Consider the following 14,845-nt stretch of genomic DNA (forward strand, 5'->3'; position numbering starts at 1 on the left):
ACTCACTGCAGTACAGGAGTGTGCTTAGGACACATGCTCTATAGACCTGGATCTTCGTATGTGTCGTCAGCTTCTTATTGAGCCATACTCTCTTTGTGAGTCTAGAGAACATGGTGGCTGCTTTGCCAATGCGTTTATCCAACTCGACATCTAGAGAGAGGGTGTCAGAGATGGTTGAGCCGAGGTACACAAAGTCATGAACAACCTCCAATTCTTTGTGGAGATGGTAATAGAAGGAGGTGAGTCCACGCCCTGGCCCATGACTTGTGTTTTCTTCAGGCTGATAGTTAGTCCAAAGTCTTGGCAGGCCTTGCTGAAACGATTCATGAGTTGTTGGAGGTCTTCGGCAGAATGGGCAACAATGGCTGCATCATCTGCGAAGAGGAAGTCTCGCATGCATTTCAGTTGGACTTTGGTCTTTGCACTCAATCTAGAGAGATTAAAGAGCTTTCCGTCTGATCTAGTCCGGAGATAGACGCCCTCGGTTGCAGTTCCAAAGGCATGCTTCAGCCTTTGGAATGTTAAGGGCAATGCTAAATTATATAGGAATTGACACACAACTCAGCAATTAAAATCAATTCAGAATTTAAGGGTGGTTTGTAAATTAAATGGGTTCATCCATTAAAGGTTGCTCCTGATTGAAATGTTGGAAGGAAAAAAAATATTATGAGACACATAGATGTAGTAATATTGTAGGATTATGCCTTTCCCCCAGACCAGCTTTAAAGAGCTAGAAGTCTACTATTCACAGTTCATTAAGCCACAGGAGACAAAATCTTTCTCTTTTTCTTATACACACTGATTCTGACTGGCAACTCTAAGAATCCCTCCTAAGAATGGTCACCAGTATCTCCAACCTGGCCTGTGTCTGGATAAGGGCACACAGGCTGGTGCCTGCTCAGGCCTGATCACTTACATTTGGAAGTGACTGTTGATAACACAGGGTTGTGTTTTTTTTTTTTTCCAAACCTGCAAACCATTATAAACAGAAACTGAATAGAGAGGAAATATTAAACATATGAGGAAGGGGGGTAGAAATTAGTCTGCTAGTTCTGTCACTCACCCACTCCTGTTTTTGTCAAGCTTTATATTTTGAGGGCAACATATTGAAGCTTCCTGCATGTATGAAGATGGCTCTCTTTTTCTAGCATTCCGATTCCGAAATTTTTCGGAGGTGCAACCACGCATGCAAAGTGACCATGTGCCACAAGGGGGCAATAGAGTTTTAAGATACTGTAGCTATTCATGGTTACCTGTAGGGTTACCCTTTTTTCTACTATCCGCTGTTTTGCTTCCTTGCCTCACGGACTAATTTTCTTCAGCTGGACAACACTTCCTCCCACACTCTTCTTTCTTTTTGCTTAGTCATGTAGCTAGAGGTGGCTGACTCCATCTTTCTCTCTCTCTACCAAGTACAGAACAAAACTTGAATAAACAATTCCCTTCACCGAAGGCAGCCTTTAAGGATAACTTCACACTTCAGCCTTCTCATATGCAAAAGCAATTCCTGGTATTCTTCTGAGAGTGTGGACAAATCTGCATTTTGATGTGTTATCATAACTTATATAGTGCACACTGCTTTTTCTATCTGCGTATTTAAATAATAAATAAATCTAGGATCCTGGGAGTGGTGGTGGGCAATTATCTCCTTTACCTCCCCCATCACCACCACAAATAGCCATAGGTAAAGGTAAAGGTTCCCCTTGACATTTAGTCCAGTCGTGTCCGACTATAGGGAGCGGTGCTCATTCCCGTCTCCAAGCCGTAGAGTTAGCGTTTGTCCGTAGACAGTTTCAGTGGTCACATGGCCAGCACGACTAGACATGGAATGTCATTACTATTTATTTATTTATTTATTTATTTATTTATTTATTTATTTATTTATTTATTTATTTATTTATTTATTTATTTATTTATTTATTTATTTTATTGTACATATATATCCCACCCATCTGGTCAATCGACCACTCTGGGAGGCTAACAACAGCTAAAAATAAAACAATTTAAAACATAACAATAATATACAGCATCGGTGATCAATTGCTCAAGATGGAAAAGAAAAGAGAAAAGATAAATAGTGGCTGGAGGGAAGGCCTGCTTAAACAGCCAGGGTTTCAGTTGGGTTTTGAAAATGTCTAGCGAAGGGGCCATACAGATCTCAGGGGGGAGTTTATTCCAAAGGCGAGGAGCCACTGCCGAGAAGGCCCGGTTTCTTGTTTTTTCCTTCCGGGCCTCCCTCGGCGTTAGGCTCCTCAACCATACCTCCTGACTAGATCAGGGTAAATTTTGGTGGCAGTAGGTGTTCCGCCAAATATCGAGGCCCTAAACTGTTTAGAGCTTTGTACGTAAGCATTAAAACTTTGAAATCAACACGGAACTGAACGGGCAGTCAATGCATAGCGGCCAGAGAGAGATATGATGGGAGAGATATGATGGTATTTTCTCACCCTACTAAGGAGTCTGGCCGCCGCATTTTGCACCATTTGAAGCTTCCACATCAACCTCAGAGGTAGCCCCACATAGAGTGCATTACAGTAGTCTAATCTCGAGATTACAAGTGCATGTACCAAAGTGATGAGTGCCCCAACATCAGGATAGGGACGCAGCTGGGCAATCTGCCAAAGGTGAAAATAGGCAGAACGGACCACTGACGTCACCTGCATTTCCATGATGAGCACCAGGTCCAGATGGATCCCCAAGCTACGAACCTCACTCTTCATGGTTAGAGTCACCCCCCCAAATCAGAGGGAGTTTCCCAACCTGCTGATGGTGGGGCTACCCACCCTCATAACCTCCGTCTTGTCCGGGTTCAACCTCAGCCCATTTTCCTGCATCCATTGCAGTACAGCCTCCAAGCAGCGTTGAAGGGACAGAACGGCATCCTCTGCAGTTGGTGAAAAGGAGATGTAGAGGGGGGTGTCATCAGCATACTGATGGCACGATACCCCACACCCCCTGATGACCCCATCCAGTGGCCTCATGTAGATATTAAACAGGATTGGGGAGATAATGGAGCCCTGTGGCACCCCACAATTGAGGCTCCATGGGGGCGAGACCCTCTCCCCAAGCTGTACTCTCTGAGGGTGGTCCTCCAAGAAGGATCGGAGCCAGGCAAGTGCCAGGCCACCAATTCCCAAGTCAGAGAGCCTCCTCAGGAGGATACTGTGGTCGACAGTATCAAAGGCGGCTGAGATATTGAGGAGGACCAACAAGGACATTTTACCCCTGTCAGCCTCCCTCAATAGGTCATCATACAGGGTGACCAATGCCGTTTCTGTACCATGGCACGGCCTGAAACCCGACTAGAACGAATCCAGGGCATTTGTTTCATCCAAATGAGCCTGAAGCTGATCGGCCACCACCCTCTCCACCACTTTGCTAATGAAAGAAACATTGGCGATGGGCCTCTAATTGCCAATTTCATCTGCCACCAAACTAGGTTTTTCCTTATGGGCCTAATGAGTGTCTCCTTAAGGGCAAGAGGTACCCATTCAATTGTTATAGGCATTGCTGCTTTGATTAGCCAGGCCAGTCAAGGGTCAAGGGATGAGGAGGTGGCCTGACAGCGATCAAGTGCTTTGTTCACAATATCTGGTGTCACAGGCTGAAAAAGATCAATGATCACTGGGCAAGGCAGAGCGCTGGACATCTCTGCTTGATCCACTGTGTCCAAAAAAAGGAGAGAGCTCTCGGTGGATGGCCTCCACTTTAGATTTTAAAAATGCTGCAAATTGGTCTGGTGAAATACTAGAGGGAGGCCCATCACTTTGACCAATTTCGGATAGGTCGCTGTGGCGATTTCCTCTGAAGCCTCTATTCCCCCCAGACTTTTGCAAGGTTCTCGCTCTTCTTTCTTCGCTGCCACCAGGTATTACTGCTTTAATACCATTTAATCAAGGAGACATGTGTGCTTTTAAAACTTAAGTCATTTATTAGATCAGGGAAGTTGATATAGGATTAATATTCGATAGGTAAATCACAGGTTGCTAATCACTTGTATTTGAATCAATTCTACTTTAACTTTAAAACTCTATTAACTCTCTGTTCCATTCAGCGTCCTTACAGATCTCTAACTCACCCTTAGTTCACTTTTAAGTTTCACACAGTCCCTCTCTAAAAGAATCTCTCTTCATACTCCATACACCAGCCTTTATATCCAGCCCCCTCCCCCCTTGGCTCCGCCTTCTGTCCACTCATAGGCTACTTCTTCACTGTTCAGCTGTGACAGACAGGTGAGGGCAGGGCTGTTCACTACAGTTGCACACTATGTGGAAAAGCTCCGCTTGCTGGTTTGAAGTTTCACTTATCTGGTTAGCGAGATGTACTCGGGTAGCAGCCTTTACCTTGGTGAGGTAAAGGTTAGTTGCGACCCTGACAGCTATCCAATTAGAATCTGTCGGGTTCTTTCTCCACTTGCGCTCTAGCTGTCTCCTAAATTGCTTCATCGCTCATAGGTCCTGATTAAACTAGGGCACAGGCCAAGCTCTGTGTTGGAGAGGCCATTTAGGAGCAATCGTGTCTACAGCTCCAGTGGCAGCGGTAAACCAGCCATCAACCGGAGCCTCGACAGGAGCACCAGCCAGATCAGCCGAAACACCTCTCATGGCATCCTGGAATCCTACAGGATCCAGTAGCCTTCAACGGCGAACCATAGAAATAGATCCAGGCTCCCTGCGAGGAGGGAGAGCCATTGAGAGGTTACATTTTATTAGGCTTCTAGCGCATGTTAGCAATTTGGTCTCTATGCTCATCTCTAATTACTGTTAATTTAAAATAAAGAAGATTGGTGGTATAATAACTGGGAAAACCAAGCTTCATCTGAAGATATCAGCTGAAGTGGGCTGAAATTAAAGTAGATTTATTCATTGGCTCAATTCTCTTGCCTGGTTATTCTGGTGTTAACACAAATGGTGTAACTTTTAGAGACAAACTGGAAAAGCCACCTTGCGCCCTCCAGTGGCCAGAGCTTGGGATTTGTTTTTTGCTTTGTTTTTTAATTGAAAACCACTTTTTTTGGAATGTGAGGCTGCTGTGGTGCTGGGGACTTTCAAAACATGTCAAAATTGCCTGCTCATCGCCCCCACACGGGCCTTTTCACCAAAGAAATACTTTCTTTCAGAAAAGTATTGAAAGTGTGGAGGTTTGTGGGCCAGATTGTTGCAGAAGCTGCATGTAGCCCATAGGCCACATGATGCTACCCCTGAATTAGAAGATTTTTTGTTGCAGAATTTCTGAATTTTTAATTAAATTCCTCTAGCTGCATAGCAGAACTACAGCGATTCACATAGCAGAATAACTTCAAGCTCCCCAGATGAATCCACCCATTTTTTCTTATCAGCTGGTACTTACAGTCTCAATAACTCACTCTGAGATTTTAGTAAGAGAAAAAATTAAAACATTTCTTTTACTTACAGATCAACAGCAAACTGATAAACATGACTGCTTTCAACAACAGACTTCAACAGGCTCTAGATAGTGAAAAAGCGCTGAGCAGAGATGTGAGGCTGTCTTTGAATTTAGAGGCTGGTTTCAATGATCGGATTTGACAAATGTCCCATAGTATTCCAGATATTTTGGTGGCTGGATTTCCTTTGGGGCCAGCTCATGATCCATGCCTCTGAAGGTTCAACCTTCATGAAAATGGACATGAAGAGAAACAATAAGTTAGGCATATACATTCAGATAAACAGACCAAAAGTGTTTTTTTTAAAATCTACTTAGAGTTGGCATCTGTCGAATAAATATTTATGCACAGCTATAAGACCTCGTACCCACTGGACAGATGATGACTCTTTGCCCAGTCTTGGGTTATGACTCTTAAGCTGCAGTGAGGACATACTGGATCCAGCCAAATTGACTATCACTTAAGTTCCTAGTCATAAACATCCAGAAATACAAAATATTTTTTTATTATCATCATTATCTTTCCGTTCCTTGTGAGAGCTCCAGGAAGCTATCAATTCACATAAAATAGTTAAACTCCCGAATTGAAAATATCTAAAAACACATTACAAATATTAAAACTGCACATTATAAATGTCTGCTGAAATACAACCAGAGCAATAGGAGCAGAGAGCAGTCAAATGCAAACACATGTTTATTCCCTGACAGCTTGTACAATAGATGGTATTAACTGGTATCTGAAAGATAAAAATGTGAGGAAATAGGTGGATCTCTGATGGAAATAAGTCCTACGACCATGGTGCCACCATTGAGAAAGTCTTGGCATGTGGTTACCCTATGAGCCAGACTACTTTTGGGTACCAAAAGCAGATCTTCTTTGGTTGATTGACAAACCAGAAGTCACATCCAGGCAAAAAAGGAGCCATCATATGAGCCAAGGATGTGTTTTCTACATTATATTGCCAACATTTAGCTGAAATGGCCAATTTCTTCCTAAAAAAGATGTAGTGCTCTCTAGTAAGCAGGATCAGAGTTCAGGACTGCAGTTGAACATTCTTGTGAGCTGAGATATAAGAGGCAGTTCCAAACCATCCATATTTATATCTTGCAGAGTCATTACTCAGTCGATATTACAGCAACTTTGATCCAAGTTGTGCATGTCAGAAAGAGGTATTGCTTTCTAGGCAACCTTTCTGTTTAAACAGATAAATGTGCCTTCTGCTTAGGAAAATGGTGTCTGTTACTCATTCAGGAAGTCCATACCACAAAGAGTTGTTTTTGAAGCTCGTGATTAACTGATTTTTGGCACTGTTCCATCATGACCCACTGTTAACTGAAAAGTTCCCTCTCCAAAAAACACAGAACTGTCTGTTGACAACCAATTTTGCTGAATCATTGTGACCCAGTTCATTGAAGCCTGGAGTATGATAAGCTTTTGTAGTTATGCCAACTGATTGTTAACTGATATCACAAACTGAAAATCTGAACCTCTACAGTCCATGCTAAAAATATGGTTCAGGATCCAGTCTCCTTGATTGTATCTTCTAATTAATTTCTTTAAAATGAATTCTGTCAGGTTTCCAGTGAAATTATACTCACCATCTCATCTTGACAGTGTTCGTGGACATACAAGACATACAAATGCACATGTAAATATATTTAAACTTAGCAAACCCATCTTTTTCAGTCAGAATTCATTAACCAATCAAATTTGCAAATGATTCAGATATGCAGATTTACAAATTAGTCATTTTATATCTCTGCCTCATGAAGTTTATTCTGCTTTCAAATTAAATATGTTTCACTGAAGGTCAAACTAGTTTACTGAAGGTCATTTTATTTATTTATTTATTTATTTATTTATTTATTTATTTATTTATTTATTTATTTATTTATTTGGCAAGGGTGCATCTTTGAGAGATGAAAAACATCTGACAACATGATTTTTTTCACCTACAAATCTTGCATTTGGATTGCTTTGTTCTGTGGCTGGTCACTGGAATTTTAAATGTGGGCTTAATTTGTAGGACTGACTGCTGAGGCAGAAACCCACTTTTTGCAGGACAAACTGATTAATCCTATGGAACATCTATTCTTCTTAGTGTTTAGTTTGATGCTGACTTTGTAACTAGGTGTGAGTGGCTCCATGGCCCCCTCCATAACAACACCTTAAGTTGCTGCAGAACCTGTCTCTTTATTGAACCCAGCATAATATTAAGAAAACAACAGACTCATAAAGGGTCAACAGTGCCCAATAATATCTAACACCCACAGGTGGCTAAAAATTATTTATATTGTTCAGTCTATTCCAGTCCTCTTTCTCCAGTCCCTTATGGAGGAGCCCCTTCTCCTTCACCAAATCCAGAACTCCACACAGGTGGGCCAGGCAAGGGGTCCCACAGGAGGGATGCTGAATGCATGCCATCAGTTGTCTCTATAGACAGGTGGGGAAGGCACCCTCCCCAGCCAGACCTCCTTGTCCTTCCTGAGTTTCAGCTGACCCATAGGTTAGGTAGCTCTCTGTGGAGTCCACTCAACCCTGACTACCTTTGTTGGACTGGCGAGGTGGAGGGTGGGACAGCATGGTGCAAGAGCCTTCTCTTGGAGCAGGATGGGGAATGCCATGAGGAGACTCCACCTGAGCAGGCTGCGCCTGGTGCTTCTTCTGTCAACTGATGGGTGAAGCATTGGTTCTTCTCGACAGTGGGCTTCATCCCAGTGTACTCATGAAGCCTCCTCGTGTGGTACCAAGAGGTCTATCCAATTACCTGTCTTTGGGTTACACTGACAAATCACTTCCCAGCCCTCCTCTGAGCAGGGTTCAGCTGGTAACACCTCTTGAGCCTCACACACTTCCTGGTCAATGGTGTCAGCTCAGGGTTCCTCCTCCACCCATTCCCTCTCTTCCTTAAATTGGAGCTCTGACATAGCTACACCTGTGGTTTCGAGGGCATCTCCCACCTCCACCTCTTTGCTGGCCCAGTCCACTGGAAACAGTGGTCCTGCCAAGGCAGGGAGCCCACGCTGATGGCTGGAGGGACCATCATGGGCAAGTGTGTATTTAGATAAGGACTTCCGTTTCACTGCATTTAAAGTATCACTGCCTGAAACCAATACGGAGCTGCTATGAGAAATATGCTGAAACACATATGGCAGAAGTGAAGGAAAAAATCCTGTGCGCCTAATGCTGCATATGTCTGGAAAGGCCCGAGATCTCATTTAAATATTACCTAGTTCTGGATTTCTCCTCTGCTGTATAACTTGCCATCCTTGAGTTCCTGGATCCCACCCACTGATAGCAAGTTCTGTGTCTCTAAAGACCAGGGAACCTTGACCTATAAAAGAAGACTGAAAGTCAGTGGTCAACAAAGACTAGCAAATAAGCTTGAAACAAAATGGGGAACTTGGGTAGGTTCATGAAGCTGTTGTGGAAAACTGGTAATTCCCTTTTGGTTAGTAAAGGTAAAGGTTCCTCTTGACATTTAGTCCAGTTGTGTCCAACTCTAGGGGGTGGTGCTCATCCCTGTCTCCAAGCCGTAGAGGCAGCGTTTGTCCATAGACAGTTTCCGTGATCACGTGGCCAACGCGACTAGACATGGAACACCGTTACTTTCCCACCAAGGTGGTACCTATTTATCTACTTGCATTTTTACATACTTTCAAACAGCTAGGTTGGCAGGAGCTGGGACAAGCGATGGGAGCTCACTCCATTGCGTGGATGCTGGTTGTCTGACCTTGCAGCACAGAGGCTTCTGCAGTTTAACCCACAACACCATCACATCCCTTTTGGTTAGCAAAGTTTAAAGTACCAACAACTGTAGAGAGAAAGAATAAGAGAATAGCTTAACTCTCAAAGCCACTCCCCTTTACAGTAACTAGCACTTTATATGTTGAAAAGCACCCTGGAAACCTTTTAAGTAGAAAAAGAAAATATTTTATTGTTGTAATCAGTTGTTACAAAAAAGAAGAATAAAAGGAAAGTTGTAGTCTCCAAACATGGGAGAAACTGCCTCCATGACCACACAGTTGAGAGGTCAGAAGCAAAGAGAGAGCAAACAAAGCAGGTAGGACAATCAGGAAGATGAGGAGAGGAACCGTGGGTCTTGTTTCAAATGCCAGAGGTCAGAAAAAGAGCTCTGCTAAGTAGCTAGTGTCAAAAAGAGGCAGTCATCTTAGCTTGTGAAAGCTCCCTTCCACTAATACTCAGAGTTAACCGCATGCAAGATTGTTATTATCCCAACATAAGTTCCTTCCTTGATTCTCTGTTAACTTTCTTCTAGCCCATTATGCATTTTGATATTTCAGCAGTTATTGCACACAACCCAAGGGATCTCTGAAGTTCAGAGCTGGTGATTAGTCTGGGGCTCAAGAACTGATTGATCCCTTATTGCCATCTATGCACACAGCCATAAAGATGGCCCAAATAACTTGGAGTATTCAACAATGATTCTTGAAATATTTTTGAGTTACAGCTCCATCAGACGCAGCTGGCACAGCCAAGAGTTATGAGAACTGGTGGTCTCCTCATAAAAATGGTTGTGTGTGAGGGGGTGCAGCTGTACACCCCTAACAAACCATCTGGCCCCAGGATGTAAGTATCAGGCAGCCAGGAGGAGGGTATGTTCCCCCAATATCAGACCAGCAGGAAAGAGTCCATGTAGCTGAAGGAGAGACAGTTCCCTGATGAGGAACAGCTGGATGGGGAGGGGTCAAGGAGAATAAAAGGGCAAGAGTGGGAAGGCACAGAGTAGTTGTTTGCTTATGAAGAAGAAGAAGATGTGTGGGAAGATGCCAGAGGCCAGAGAAAAGAATGCAAGCAGTATCTTACCCTGTTTGTTTGCTCAGGACAGGAGTCAGTTGCTGGAGACTTCAGCCACCTGTTGGGATGCAGCAGTGCTTGCTGGGACACCACCCTGGACCTGTAGAGGCAAGTAAACACAAGTGTGTTGGGGGAGACAGGAAGAGATGAGTCACAGAGCCTGACTTCCTTCACTTGTATCTACAAACCTTCCCAAAAAGGGGTGTGGCCAGGAGCACAGCTTCTCTCTCCCTCCTGCTTTTCAGAACCTGGACTTTGGTGAACTCCAGTGAAGTTAACTGGGCCCCCAAGTTGGCAAGCGGGACCGAAGGGACTAGAGACTATAACTCAGCCCTACAAGACTGTGGGGGGAAGGGCAGGGGGAAGTGAAGCTGTGCCACTAATAAAAGTCATTCTGAGCCAAGATGTTGAGCTGGAGCCCATGGAGTTACTGTTAGGAGATATTTCCCTGCCAGCGCCATGTGAAAGGGACCTGGTGGAGTGCACAGTGTGCCTCAGCAGTTTATTGTCTTGATACATAACTTGTATTGTGTACAAGAATCTACAGTTGGGACACAATATGAAGAGACAGAATGGTTTCTTATAGGCAAAGGTGTCAAACAAAGGTGAATTTTATCCCTTTATCTGTTCAGTCTCCATGTAGGTCATATCATACAAAAGCTGCACTACATTCAGATGAAGGAGAAATGAAAATTAGGGGAAAATATCAATAATTTGAGATATAGATGACACCCCCTTACTTGCATAAAGCAGGAATGATCTGAAACAACATCTGGTGAAAGTAAAAGAAGAAAGTACCAAAGTAGGACTGCAGTTCAATATTAGGAAGACAGAAATCATGACTAGAGAAGAAGTACACAACTTTAATGTGTTCTATAGATTCTTGTACACAACTGAAATAGAGTTTTGAAATGTGATGCTCAAGGGGAGCTCTCTGAATACCATGGACAGTTAGAAAGACAAATAAGTGGATCCTAGAGCAAATAAAGCCTGGACTATCTCTGGAGGCAAAAATGATGAAACTGAGGGTGTCCTACTTTGGGCACATCATGAGAAGGCAGGATTCTTTGGAAAAGACAATAATGCCGAGAAAGGTTGAAGGCAACAGGAAAAGAGGAAGACCAAATATGAGATGGATTGACTTCCTAAAGGAACCACAGGTTTGAGTTTACAAGAGCTGATCAAGGCTGTTGAGGATAGGACATTTTGCAGACTGCTGATTCATAGAGTCACCATAAGCTGGAGGTGACTTGATGGCACATAGCAGCAACAATATGAGAACTGATGTCCAGAAACATCGGGAAGGCCACAGTTGCCCACCACCAAGGCAAATATATGTGTATGTTTGGGGGGGGGGAGAGATAGAAAGTAGTGCAAAGGACCATAGGCTACCCATTATACCCATACAGTGCAGTCCACGAGGAACCGTCCCGTTGAGCTCAGGAAATAGTGCATGGGATTGTGGGTCGAAAGTGTGGATGTAGAAGCCCCACCCATCATCCACCCCATAAATGGTAGTATGAAGAAATGAAAGTATGAACAGCTTTGCTAAATTACCAAAACAGGGAAGACAAGACCTGGTGTTGCCCAGAAAAAAAATGCATAAAAATCTATCAGCATTCATAAGCGCAGCCCTGCTTTCATTTTATGTGGGTCTCTTGATTTTTTAAATATGGAAATAAGTTCTCTCCAACTGAGACAAGCTGGCTTCTCTGCTGTTGATAATTTTTTTTTTGTATGTGCATCTAATTATCATGAAAAGGAGCAGCCTGACAAGCTCTGGGTGTTTAATTTCAGAAGGGAAGCAGCACATGTGGTGAGGACATCTCCTTCATGTTGTACATCTAAGCTACCTTATGGCTGAACCCATGGGGTAGGAAAGAGGGTAAGTCACCACTTTTCTTTGGTCCACTTGTTCTCATGTTACTGTAACAGCCAAACCAATTATTCATACATGAATCCTCTTGTATTGAGGACTTGTTTATGTAAAGCTTGCTACAGCTCTCAGCTACGAGACAGGCACGTCATGTGGAAGCAGCTCAGAAAGATGGTTTAGATGTTACATTCACCACAGGGATCAGCATTGTTAAGGAAAATTTTTGCTTTCACTCTCAAACAGATAAATGAGCACTGAAGCTGCTCAGAAGCAGTTGCTTAGTCAAAAATGTGTAAAACTTCTCCAGTAATTTGAGAAGGAACAGTTTCCTTGAAATGGATCACAATCTTGAAACTCTTCGTTTTACTGATATATTTTGCTTATTTTGCAGCACATTTACTTGTGTGTGAGCCTCACTGAATTCAGTGGGCATTAGTTTGGGTTAGGGCATGGTCACAGGATGAAAATGAATTGATAGGTGGATCAAGGGTTTTGAAATCAGATTAAAGCCATGTGGTAGTCAGAGGGGGTTTGAGTTTGTTTTTTCTTGGGAAAACGTTTAATCCATGTTTAAGCTGTTTGTATATTGGTTGAGAGGGCTACACAGGCTCTTAAAATCATTTCAGTTAAGGCTTTGTCTTGTACCCATTTGCCTGCTCTTGTGATGGCCACTTGCCATGGTTGCTGTGTTGTTGTTTTTTAAATATATTTTTTAAATTATTTCTTTCAAACTGGCATATCGCTATGTCATAATACAGATGGAATAATATTTAAAAAGGTAGCCAGTGGCTATACTCTGGTTTCTCTTCAGATCGTATAAATCTCATACTCTGGTAGCCAGTGGCAGAGAGAAAATACCTAGAAGCTGCTGGGCTTTGTCAATGTCTCTGGTCAGTTTCTCTTGCTGTTCCTCTTGCAAGCACTGACTGCTGGTTCCCTTGCTCCCCTGTGTGTTTGTCTGTGTGTGTCTCCATGGATATCCTCACTCAGACGTTTTCAGGCGAGGAGGCTGTTGTCACTTTAAAATTTTACTGAAAGACAATAATCTCTCTGGTTCGTTGGAAGAAAATACCAATTTTTTCCCTATGTGTAAGCTCACCCTTAGACACACATAGAGTTGCACTCTTGAGACATTTTCTTTATCGCCCTACCCATTGGCACAAAATGCCTATGAACTATTAATAAAAGAACTCGGTTTTGGCGCCTGTTTTAGAAATATTATTCAGCAGTTATGATCAGAGAATACTGCCACAATTTTAGTAAATGATGGTATGACAGAAACAATTACATTAGCCTGGGGGACAAGGATGCCCCTTATCTCCAGTATTATTTACCTTGATAATAGAATTATTAGCAAATACAGTTAGAAGATAAAAAATTAAATATATTAGGTAATAAAGATATAATCAAGAAAAACGTATTTGCAGATTACACATTATTAACAGTTGACGATCCAATGAATTCTATTGAAAAGATTAAATGGCATTTAAAAGTCTTTGAAGAAGTAGCAGGACTAAGGGCAAACTGGAGTAAATCAGAATTTATGTTAGCAAATTATGATAATGAAGAAAGGAGTAAATTGGAAGAGAAATTTGAGGGTAAGCTAAAAATAGTATTAGATATTTAGGGATAAGTATTACTTAGAACTTGCAAGATACAGTATTGTTAAAATGAATTTGGAAAAACTATATTTTATATTTATTTATTTATTTATTTTATTTATTTGATTTATATCCCGCCCATCTGGTCTGGTCGACCACTCTGGGCGGCTAAAAAAACTAAAAAAACAAATCAAAGAACAAATTAAAGAATATCAAAAGTTGAAGTTATCCTGATTTGGAAGAACTGCAGTAGTAAAAATGAAAATAATCCCTAAATTAAATTTTGTATTTTGGATGTTACCTATAAAAATAGCTGATAAGGAATTAAAATAATAGCAGAATATGATTAATACGTCAAGATCTGTGAAGGTCTTTTCTATTGTCCATTCTACAGAAAATTCCTGGGAAAAATAGAAATTTCTATATAACTTTGCTGCTTTCAGACAAAGTCCCTGACATTATTCTCAAAGTGGCTAAATATTGTGCTGCTGTAATATCATACCGTAGCCTCCTAGCCTTGTGAGGCTATGGTTGCCCTGGCCTAACATTATGACAAAGAACCATCAATGATGCAATAATGGCTTTTGGCCGATGTTTAATCTGTGCTTGTTTACTATGTTATTAGATGTCTTAAAAGAAGATGTTAACAGGGAAGTAAATGTTTTAGAATTGTTCACCTGTTTTTCAAGGTTATGGAAATTATATTTTAATTGTAATATGTTGCTGATCTTTGACCGTAAATAAACAATTCATTTATTCATATTGTAATGAAAAATATAAGTACGAGGATAAGTAAAGAATTATGGTATTTTCTTCAAAAGAATAGAAGTTTGGGTATACCTGATATTAAATTATATTAGCTCATCAATTGAGATATATACCAGAAATCATACTAAAAAGTAAGGGAATAATATGGAGTGATCTTGAGTTTTGCATAATTAAGGAAAATATGGAGAATTTGTTTTTAAAAGAAAAATTTAAAGGATATTATTAAAAACATAGATAACCCATTTTAAAATAATATGTTGCAATGTTGGAAGATGTATAAGATTGAGTCCAAAGAGTTCCCCATTGACATACATGGTGGAATTACGCAGATTTCCAGATAACCTAAAGATGGAATGATGAAAGGCTTTGTTAGAACAG

At 41.7% G+C, this 14,845-nt stretch overlaps 1 long non-coding RNA gene across 1 annotated transcript; it reads right to left on the reverse strand.

Annotated features, from left to right (window-relative positions):
• Nucleotides 1-4,973: 4,973 nt before the first annotated feature.
• LOC110084553 (uncharacterized) lies at nucleotides 4,974-13,777 on the reverse strand. The gene is made up of 3 exons (XR_013545619.1): nucleotides 10,232-13,777; nucleotides 8,634-8,738; nucleotides 4,974-5,630 (listed from the first exon to the last, which is right to left on the reverse strand). It is a non-coding gene; the product is annotated as an uncharacterized LOC110084553 (long non-coding RNA).
• Between the last annotated feature and the right edge of the window lie 1,068 nt (nucleotides 13,778-14,845).

Source organism: Pogona vitticeps, chromosome 5 (assembly GCF_051106095.1).
Source record: "Pogona vitticeps strain Pit_001003342236 chromosome 5, PviZW2.1, whole genome shotgun sequence".
Classification (NCBI taxonomy): domain Eukaryota; kingdom Metazoa; phylum Chordata; class Lepidosauria; order Squamata; family Agamidae; genus Pogona; species Pogona vitticeps.